Source organism: Haemaphysalis longicornis, unplaced genomic scaffold, assembly GCF_048455015.1.
Source record: "Haemaphysalis longicornis isolate Haplotype H1 unplaced genomic scaffold, Haemaphysalis longicornis Haplotype H1 scaffold_11, whole genome shotgun sequence".
Classification (NCBI taxonomy): Eukaryota; Metazoa; Arthropoda; class Arachnida; order Ixodida; family Ixodidae; genus Haemaphysalis; species Haemaphysalis longicornis.
Window position 1 is genome coordinate 111,355,471 of NW_027526214.1, and position 10,527 is coordinate 111,365,997.

Consider the following 10,527-nt stretch of genomic DNA (forward strand, 5'->3'; position numbering starts at 1 on the left):
CACCCAGATAGCCGAATTGGTAAGGCATTCGAAATCTAATCGAAAGGCGTGGGCTCGGTCCCTACTCTGGGCGCGTGTTTTTCTTTCTTTCTTTCTTCCGTATATTTAAACAAAATGTTAACTTCATTACCCGAAGTAAAAAAAAGAGCCTAACTACACCCCTATGCCTCCTTTGGCGTTGTAGACTGCCGACCTATCTTTCTGTATTTCCTCATCAAGCCCCTCTTTTCCTTACTATATTATTCTGCGAACACCTAGCGAGGGTCTCTATTCTGGCAGCCTTGATGCCTAGGTAGCATAAGAGGGCTTCCCGCCAGTTACCCGCTCATGACAGGCTGTAGAAGTTCGAGTCACGGCCCGTGGGTTGAAAAGAAGGTCCCCTTCTCCCCGTGTAGTCAAAGTGGCGCTGGCTACCACCCTCAAGCGTCAGATACATTTCTAGTAAAATATAAATAGCCCAGACAGCGAAGGAGAACACAGTCACCCAGATAGCCGAATTGGTAAGGCATTCGAGATCTAATCGGAAGGTGTGGGTTCGGTCGCCACTGTGGGCGCGTGTTTTTCTTTTAGTCTTCCGTATGTTTAAATAAAATGTTAACTTCATTAACCGTAGTAAAAAAAAGAGCCTAACTACACCCCTATGCCTCCTTTGGCGTTGTAGACTGCCGACCTATCTTTCTGTATTTCCTCATCAAGCCCCTCTTTTCCTTACTATATTATTCTGCGAAAGCCTAGCGAGGGTTCGGTTCTGGCAGCCTTGATGCCTAGGTAGCATAAGAGGGCTTCCCGCCAGTTACCCGCTCATGACAGGCTGTAGACGTTCGAGTCACGCCCCGGAAGTTGAAAAGAAGGTCCCCTTCTCCCCGTGTAGTCAAAGTGGCGCTGGCTACCACCCTCAAGCGTCAGATACATTTCTAGTAAAATATAAATAGCCCAGAAAGTGAAGGAGAACACCGTCGCCCAGATAGCCGAATTGGTAAGGCATTCGAGATCTAATCGAAAGGCGTGGGTTCGGTCCCCACTGTGGGCGCGTGTTTTTCTTTCTGTCTTTCTTCCGTATATTTAAACAAAATGTTAACTTCATTACCCGAGGTAAAAAAAGAGCCTAATTACACGTCTATGCCTCCTTTGGCGTTGTAGACTAACGAACTATCTTTCTGTATTTCCTCATCGAGCCCCTCATTTCCTTACTATATTATTCTGCGAAAGCCTAGCGAGGGCCTTGGTTCTGGCAGCCTTGACGCCTATGTAGTATAAGAGGGCTTCCCGCCAGTTACCCTCTCATGACAGGCTGTAGACGTTCGAGTCACGCCCCGGGGGTTGAAAAGAAGGTCCCCTTCTCCCCGTGTAGTCAAAGTGGTGCTGGCTACCACCCTCAAGCGTCAGATACACTTCTAGTAAAATATAAATAGCCCAGAAAGTGAAGGAGAACACAGTAGCCCAGATAGCCGAATTGGTAAGGCATTCGAGATCTAATCGAAAGGCGTGGGTTCGGTCCCCACTGTGGGCGCGTGTTTTTCATTCTGTCTTTCTTCCGTATATTTAAACAAAATGTTAACTTCATTACCCGAGGTAAAAAAATAGCCTAACTTCACCCCTATGCCTCCTTTGGCGTGTTAGACTGCCGACCTATCTTTCTGTATTTCCTCATCGAGCCCCTCATTTCCTTACTATATTATTCTGCGAAAGCCTAGCGAGGGTCTCGGTTATGGCAGCCTTGATGCATAGGTAGCATAAGAGGGCTTCTCGCCAGTTACCCGCTCATGACAGGCTGTAGACGTTCGAGTCACGCCCCGGGGGTTGAAAAGAAGGTCCCCTTCTCCCCGTGTAGTCAAAGTGGCGCTGGCTACCACCGTCAAGCGTCAGATACATTTCTAGTAAAATATAAATAGCCCAGAAAGTGGAGGAGAACACAGCGCCCAGATAGCCGATTTGGTAAGGCATTCGAGATCTAATCAGAAGGCGTGCGTTCGGGCCCCACTGTGGGCGCGTGTTTTTCTTTCTGTCTTTCTTCCGTATATTTAAACAAATTGTTAACTTCATTACCCGAGGTAAAAAAAAGAGCCCAACTTCACCCCTATGCCTCCTTTGGCGTTGTAGACTGCCGACCTATCTTTCTGTATTTCCTCATCGAGCCCCTCATTTCCTTACTATATTATTCTTCGAAAGCCTAGCGAGGGTCTCGGTTCTGGCAGCCTTGATGCGTAGGTAGCATAAGAAGGCCTCCCGCCAGTTACCCACTCATGACAGACTGTAGACGTTCGAGTCACGCCCCGGGGGTTGAAAAGAAGGTCCCCTTCTCCCCGTGTAGTCAAAGTGGCGCTGGCTACCACCCACAAGCGTCAGATACACTTCTAGTAAAATATAAATAGCCCAGAAAGTGAAGGAGAACACAGTCGCCCAGATAGCCGAAGTGGTAAGGCATTCGAGATCTAATCGAAAGGCGTGGGTTCGGTCCCCACTGTGGGCGCGTGTTTTTCTTTCTGTCTTTCTTCCGTATATTTAAACAAAATGTTAACTTCATTACCCGAGGTAAAAAAAGAGCCCAACTACACCCCTATGCCTCCTTTGGCGTTGTAGACTGCCGACCTATCTTTCTGTATTTCCTCATCGAGCCCCTCATTTCCTTACTATATTATTCTGCGAAAGCCTAGTGAAGGTTTCGGTTCTGGCAGCCTTGATGCCTAGGTAGCATAAGAGGGCTTCCCGCCAGTTACCCGCTCATGACAGGCTGTAGACGTTCGAGTATCGCCCCGGGGGTTGAAAAGAAGGTCCCCTTCTCCCCGTTTAGTCAAAGTGGCGCTGGCTACCACCCTCAAGCGTCAGATACTTTTCTAGTAAAATATAAATAGCCCAGAAAGTGAAGAACACAGTCGCCCAGATATCGAATTGGTAAGGCATTCGAGATCTAATCGAAAGGCGTGGGTTCGGTCCCCACTCTGGGCGCGTGTTTTTCTTTCTTTCTTTCTTCCGTATATTTAAACAAAATGTTAACTTCATTACCGTAGTAAAAAAAAGAGCCTAACTACACCCCTATGCCTCCTTTGGCATTGTAGACTGCCGACCTATCTTTCTGTATTTCCTCATCTAGCCCATCATTTCCTTACTATATTATTCTGTGAAAGCCTAGCGAGGGTCTCGGTTCTGGCAGCCTTGATGCCTAGGTAGCATAAGAAAGCCTCCGGCCAGTTACCCACTCATGACAGGCTGTAGACGTTCGAGTCACACCCCGGGGGTTGAAAAGAAGGTCCCCTTCTCCCCGTGTAGTCAAAGTAGCGCTGGCTACCACCCTCAAGCATCAGATGCATTTCTAGTGTAATATAAATACCCCAGACAGCGAAGGAGAACACAGTCACCCAGATATCGAATTGGTAAGGCATTCGAGATCTAATCGAAAGGCGTGGGTTCGGTCCCCACTCTGGGCGCGTGTTTTTCTTTCTTTCTTTCTTCCGTATATTTAAACAAAATGTTAACTTCATTACCGTAGTAAAAAAAAGAGCCTAACTACACCCCTATGCCTCCTTTGGCATTGTAGACTGATGACATATCTTTCTGTATTTCCTCATCGAGCCCCTCATTTCCTTACTATATTATTCTACGAAAGCCTTGCGAGGGTCTCGGTTGTGGCAGCCTTGATGCCTACGTAGTATAAGAGGGCTTCCCGACAGTTACCCGCTCATGACAGGCTGTAGACGTTCGAGTCACGGCCCGGGGGTTGAAAAGAAGGTCCCCTTCTCCCCGTGTAGTCAAATTGGCGCTGGCTACCATCCTCAAGCGTCAGATACACTTCTAGTAAAATATAAATAGCCCAGAAAGTGAAGGAGAACACAGTCGCCCAGATAGCCGAATTGTTAAGGCATTCGAGTTCTAATCGAAAGGCGTGGGTTCGGTCCCCACTCTGGGCGCGTTTTTTTTTCTTTCTTTCTTCTGTATATTTAAACAAAATGTTAACTTCATTAACCGTAGTAAAAAAAAGAGCCTAACTACATCCCTATGCCTCCTTTGTATTGTAGACTGATGACCTATCTTTCTGTATTTCCTCCTCGAGCCCCTCATTTCCTTACTATATTATTCTCCGAAAGCCTAGCGAGGGTCTCGGATCTGGCAGCCTTGATGCCTAGGTAGCATAGGAGGGCTTCCTGCCAGTTACCCGCTCATGACCGGCTGTAGACGTTCGAGTCACGCCCCGGGGCTTGAAAAGAAGGTCCCCTTCTCCCCGTGTAGTCAAAGTGGCGCTGGCTACCACCCTCAAGCGTCAGATACATTTCTAGTAAAATATAAATAGCCCAGAAAGTGAAGGAGAACACAGTCACCCATATAGCCGAATTGGTAAGGCATTCGAGATCTAATCGGAAGGCGTGGGTTCGGTCCCCACTCTGGGCCCTTGTTTTTCTTTCTTTCTTCCGTATATTAAAACAAAATGGTAACTTCATTACCCGAAGTAAAAAAGAGACTAACTACACCCCTAAGCCTCCTTTGGCGTTGTAGACTGCCGACCTATCTTTCTGTATTTCCTCATCGAGCCCCTCATTTCCTTACTATATTATTCTGCGAAAGCCTAGCGAGGGTCTCGGTTCTGGCAGCCTTGATGCCTACGTAGTATAAGAGGGCTTCCCGCCAGTCACCCGCTCATGACCGGCTGTAGACGTTCGAGTCACGCCCCAGGGGTTGAAAAGAAGGTCTCCTTCTCCCTGTGTAGTCAAAGTGGCGCTGGCTACCACCCTCAAGCATCAGATACATTTCTAGTATAATATAAATAGCCCAGACAGCGAAGGAGAACATAGTCGCCCAGATAGCCGAATTGGTAAGGCATTCGAGATCTAATCGAAAGGCGTGGGTTCGGTCCCCACTCTGGGCGCGTGTTTTTATTTCTTTCTTCCGTATATTTAAACAAAATGTTAACTTCATTAACCGTAGTAAAAAAAAGAGCCTAACTACACCCCTATGCCTCCTTTGGCATTGTAGACTGATGACCTATCTTTCTGTATTTCCTCCTCGAGCCCCTCATTTCCTTACTATATTATTCTGCGAAAGCCTAGCGAGGGTTTAGGATCTGGCAGCCTTGATGCCTAGGTAGCATAGGAGGGCTTCCCGCCAGTTACCCGCTCATGACAGGCTGTAGACGTTCGAGTCACGCCCCGGGGCTTGAAAAGAAGGTCCCCTTCTCCCCGTGTAGTCAAAGTGGCGCTGGCTACCACCCTCCAGCGTCAGATACATTTCTAGTAAAATATAAATAGCCCAGAAAGTGAAGGAGAACACAGTCGCCCAGATAGCCGAATTGGTAAGGCATTCGAGATCTAATCGAAAGGCGTGGGTTCGGTGCCCACTGTGGGCGCGTGTTTTTCTTTCTGTCTTTCTTCCGTATATTTAAACAAAATGTTAACTTCATTACCCGAGGTAAAAAAAGAGCCTAACTTCACCCCTATGCCTCCTTTAGCGTTGTAGACTGCCGACCTATATTTCTGTATTTCCTCATCTAGCCCCTCATTTCCTTACTATATAATTCAGCGAAAGCCTAGCGAGGGTCTCGGTTCTGGCAGCCTTGATGCCTAGGTAGCATAAGAGGGCTTCTTGCCAGTTACCCGCTCATGACAGGCTGTAGACGTTCGAGTCACGCCCCGGTGGTTGAAAAGAAGGTCCCCTTCTCCCCGTGTAGTCAAAGTGGCGCTGGCTACCACCCTCAAGCGTTAGATACATTTCTAGTAAAATATAAATAGCCCAAACAGCGAAGGAGAACACAGTCACCCAGATAGCCGAATTGGTAAGGCATTCGAAATCTAATCGAAAGGCGTGGGCTCGGTCCCTACTCTGGGCGCGTGTTTTTCTTTCTTTCTTTCTTCCGTATATTTAAACAAAATGTTAACTTCATTACCCGAAGTAAAAAAAGAGCCTAACTACACCCCTATGCCTCCTTTGGCGTTGTAGACTGCCGACCTATCTTTCTGTATTTCCTCATCAAGCCCCTCTTTTCCTTACTATATTATTCTGCGAACACCTAGCGAGGGTCTCTATTCTGGCAGCCTTGATGCCTAGGTAGCATAAGAGGGCTTCCCGCCAGTTACCCGCTCATGACAGGCTGTAGAAGTTCGAGTCACGGCCCGTGGGTTGAAAAGAAGGTCCCCTTCTCCCCGTGTAGTCAAAGTGGCGCTGGCTACCACCCTCAAGCGTCAGATACATTTCTAGTAAAATATAAATAGCCCAGACAGCGAAGGAGAACACAGTCACCCAGATAGCCGAATTGGTAAGGCATTCGAGATCTAATCGGAAGGTGTGGGTTCGGTCGCCACTGTGGGCGCGTGTTTTTCTTTTAGTCTTCCGTATGTTTAAATAAAATGTTAACTTCATTAACCGTAGTAAAAAAAAGAGCCTAACTACACCCCTATGCCTCCTTTGGCGTTGTAGACTGCCGACCTATCTTTCTGTATTTCCTCATCAAGCCCCTCTTTTCCTTACTATATTATTCTGCGAAAGCCTAGCGAGGGTTCGGTTCTGGCAGCCTTGATGCCTAGGTAGCATAAGAGGGCTTCCCGCCAGTTACCCGCTCATGACAGGCTGTAGACGTTCGAGTCACGCCCCGGAAGTTGAAAAGAAGGTCCCCTTCTCCCCGTGTAGTCAAAGTGGCGCTGGCTACCACCCTCAAGCGTCAGATACATTTCTAGTAAAATATAAATAGCCCAGAAAGTGAAGGAGAACACCGTCGCCCAGATAGCCGAATTGGTAAGGCATTCGAGATCTAATCGAAAGGCGTGGGTTCGGTCCCCACTGTGGGCGCGTGTTTTTCTTTCTGTCTTTCTTCCGTATATTTAAACAAAATGTTAACTTCATTACCCGAGGTAAAAAAAGAGCCTAATTACACGTCTATGCCTCCTTTGGCGTTGTAGACTAACGAACTATCTTTCTGTATTTCCTCATCGAGCCCCTCATTTCCTTACTATATTATTCTGCGAAAGCCTAGCGAGGGCCTTGGTTCTGGCAGCCTTGACGCCTATGTAGTATAAGAGGGCTTCCCGCCAGTTACCCTCTCATGACAGGCTGTAGACGTTCGAGTCACGCCCCGGGGGTTGAAAAGAAGGTCCCCTTCTCCCCGTGTAGTCAAAGTGGTGCTGGCTACCACCCTCAAGCGTCAGATACACTTCTAGTAAAATATAAATAGCCCAGAAAGTGAAGGAGAACACAGTAGCCCAGATAGCCGAATTGGTAAGGCATTCGAGATCTAATCGAAAGGCGTGGGTTCGGTCCCCACTGTGGGCGCGTGTTTTTCATTCTGTCTTTCTTCCGTATATTTAAACAAAATGTTAACTTCATTACCCGAGGTAAAAAAATAGCCTAACTTCACCCCTATGCCTCCTTTGGCGTGTTAGACTGCCGACCTATCTTTCTGTATTTCCTCATCGAGCCCCTCATTTCCTTACTATATTATTCTGCGAAAGCCTAGCGAGGGTCTCGGTTATGGCAGCCTTGATGCATAGGTAGCATAAGAGGGCTTCTCGCCAGTTACCCGCTCATGACAGGCTGTAGACGTTCGAGTCACGCCCCGGGGGTTGAAAAGAAGGTCCCCTTCTCCCCGTGTAGTCAAAGTGGCGCTGGCTACCACCGTCAAGCGTCAGATACATTTCTAGTAAAATATAAATAGCCCAGAAAGTGGAGGAGAACACAGCGCCCAGATAGCCGATTTGGTAAGGCATTCGAGATCTAATCAGAAGGCGTGCGTTCGGGCCCCACTGTGGGCGCGTGTTTTTCTTTCTGTCTTTCTTCCGTATATTTAAACAAATTGTTAACTTCATTACCCGAGGTAAAAAAAAGAGCCCAACTTCACCCCTATGCCTCCTTTGGCGTTGTAGACTGCCGACCTATCTTTCTGTATTTCCTCATCGAGCCCCTCATTTCCTTACTATATTATTCTTCGAAAGCCTAGCGAGGGTCTCGGTTCTGGCAGCCTTGATGCGTAGGTAGCATAAGAAGGCCTCCCGCCAGTTACCCACTCATGACAGACTGTAGACGTTCGAGTCACGCCCCGGGGGTTGAAAAGAAGGTCCCCTTCTCCCCGTGTAGTCAAAGTGGCGCTGGCTACCACCCACAAGCGTCAGATACACTTCTAGTAAAATATAAATAGCCCAGAAAGTGAAGGAGAACACAGTCGCCCAGATAGCCGAAGTGGTAAGGCATTCGAGATCTAATCGAAAGGCGTGGGTTCGGTCCCCACTGTGGGCGCGTGTTTTTCTTTCTGTCTTTCTTCCGTATATTTAAACAAAATGTTAACTTCATTACCCGAGGTAAAAAAAGAGCCCAACTACACCCCTATGCCTCCTTTGGCGTTGTAGACTGCCGACCTATCTTTCTGTATTTCCTCATCGAGCCCCTCATTTCCTTACTATATTATTCTGCGAAAGCCTAGTGAAGGTTTCGGTTCTGGCAGCCTTGATGCCTAGGTAGCATAAGAGGGCTTCCCGCCAGTTACCCGCTCATGACAGGCTGTAGACGTTCGAGTATCGCCCCGGGGGTTGAAAAGAAGGTCCCCTTCTCCCCGTTTAGTCAAAGTGGCGCTGGCTACCACCCTCAAGCGTCAGATACTTTTCTAGTAAAATATAAATAGCCCAGAAAGTGAAGAACACAGTCGCCCAGATATCGAATTGGTAAGGCATTCGAGATCTAATCGAAAGGCGTGGGTTCGGTCCCCACTCTGGGCGCGTGTTTTTCTTTCTTTCTTTCTTCCGTATATTTAAACAAAATGTTAACTTCATTACCGTAGTAAAAAAAAGAGCCTAACTACACCCCTATGCCTCCTTTGGCATTGTAGACTGCCGACCTATCTTTCTGTATTTCCTCATCTAGCCCATCATTTCCTTACTATATTATTCTGTGAAAGCCTAGCGAGGGTCTCGGTTCTGGCAGCCTTGATGCCTAGGTAGCATAAGAAAGCCTCCGGCCAGTTACCCACTCATGACAGGCTGTAGACGTTCGAGTCACACCCCGGGGGTTGAAAAGAAGGTCCCCTTCTCCCCGTGTAGTCAAAGTAGCGCTGGCTACCACCCTCAAGCATCAGATGCATTTCTAGTGTAATATAAATACCCCAGACAGCGAAGGAGAACACAGTCACCCAGATATCGAATTGGTAAGGCATTCGAGATCTAATCGAAAGGCGTGGGTTCGGTCCCCACTCTGGGCGCGTGTTTTTCTTTCTTTCTTTCTTCCGTATATATAAACAAAATGTTAACTTCATTACCGTAGTAAAAAAAAGAGCCTAACTACACCCCTATGCCTCCTTTGGCATTGTAGACTGATGACATATCTTTCTGTATTTCCTCATCGAGCCCCTCATTTCCTTACTATATTATTCTACGAAAGCCTTGCGAGGGTCTCGGTTCAGGCAGCCTTGATGCCTACGTAGTATAAGAGGGCTTCCCGACAGTTACCCGCTCATGACAGGCTGTAGACGTTCGAGTCACGGCCCGGGGGTTGAAAAGAAGGTCCCCTTCTCCCCGTGTAGTCAAATTGGCGCTGGCTACCATCCTCAAGCGTCAGATACACTTCTAGTAAAATATAAATAGCCCAGAAAGTGAAGGAGAACACAGTCGCCCAGATAGCCGAATTGTTAAGGCATTCGAGTTCTAATCGAAAGGCGTGGGTTCGGTCCCCACTCTGGGCGCGTTTTTTTTTCTTTCTTTCTTCTGTATATTTAAACAAAATGTTAACTTCATTAACCGTAGTAAAAAAAAGAGCCTAACTACATCCCTATGCCTCCTTTGGTATTGTAGACTGATGACCTATCTTTCTGTATTTCCTCCTCGAGCCCCTCATTTCCTTACTATATTATTCTCCGAAAGCCTAGCGAGGGTCTCGGATCTGGCAGCCTTGATGCCTAGGTAGCATAGGAGGGCTTCCTGCCAGTTACCCGCTCATGACCGGCTGTAGACATTCGAGTCACGCCCCGGGGCTTGAAAAGAAGGTCCCCTTCTCCCCGTGTAGTCAAAGTGGCGCTGGCTACCACCCTCAAGCGTCAGATACATTTCTAGTAAAATATAAATAGCCCAGAAAGTGAAGGAGAACACAGTCACCCATATAGCCGAATTGGTAAGGCATTCGAGATCTAATCGGAAGGCGTGGGTTCGGTCCCCACTCTGGGCCCTTGTTTTTCTTTCTTTCTTCCGTATATTAAAACAAAATGGTAACTTCATTACCCGAAGTAAAAAAGAGACTAACTACACCCCTAAGCCTCCTTTGGCGTTGTAGACTGCCGACCTATCTTTCTGTATTTCCTCATCGAGCCCCTCATTTCCTTACTATATTATTCTGCGAAAGCCTAGCGAGGGTCTCGGTTCTGGCAGCCTTGATGCCTACGTAGTATAAGAGGGCTTCCCGCCAGTCACCCGCTCATGACCGGCTGTAGACGTTCGAGTCACGCCCCAGGGGTTGAAAAGAAGGTCTCCTTCTCCCTGTGTAGTCAAAGTGGCGCTGGCTACCACCCTCAAGCATCAGATACATTTCTAGTATAATATAAATAGCCCAGACAGCGAAGGAGAACATAGT

General features: G+C 47.6%; 2 non-coding genes across 2 annotated transcripts; both read left to right on the forward strand.

Moving 5' to 3' along the window:
* Positions 1-3,833: 3,833 nt before the first annotated feature.
* On the forward strand, positions 3,834-3,905 carry Trnar-ucu (transfer RNA arginine (anticodon UCU)). The gene has a single exon. It is a non-coding gene; the product is annotated as a tRNA-Arg (tRNA).
* Positions 3,906-9,574: 5,669 nt separating this feature from the next.
* Trnar-ucu (transfer RNA arginine (anticodon UCU)) lies at positions 9,575-9,646 on the forward strand. Its single transcript has one exon. It is a non-coding gene; the product is annotated as a tRNA-Arg (tRNA).
* The last annotated feature ends 881 nt before the right edge of the window (positions 9,647-10,527 follow it).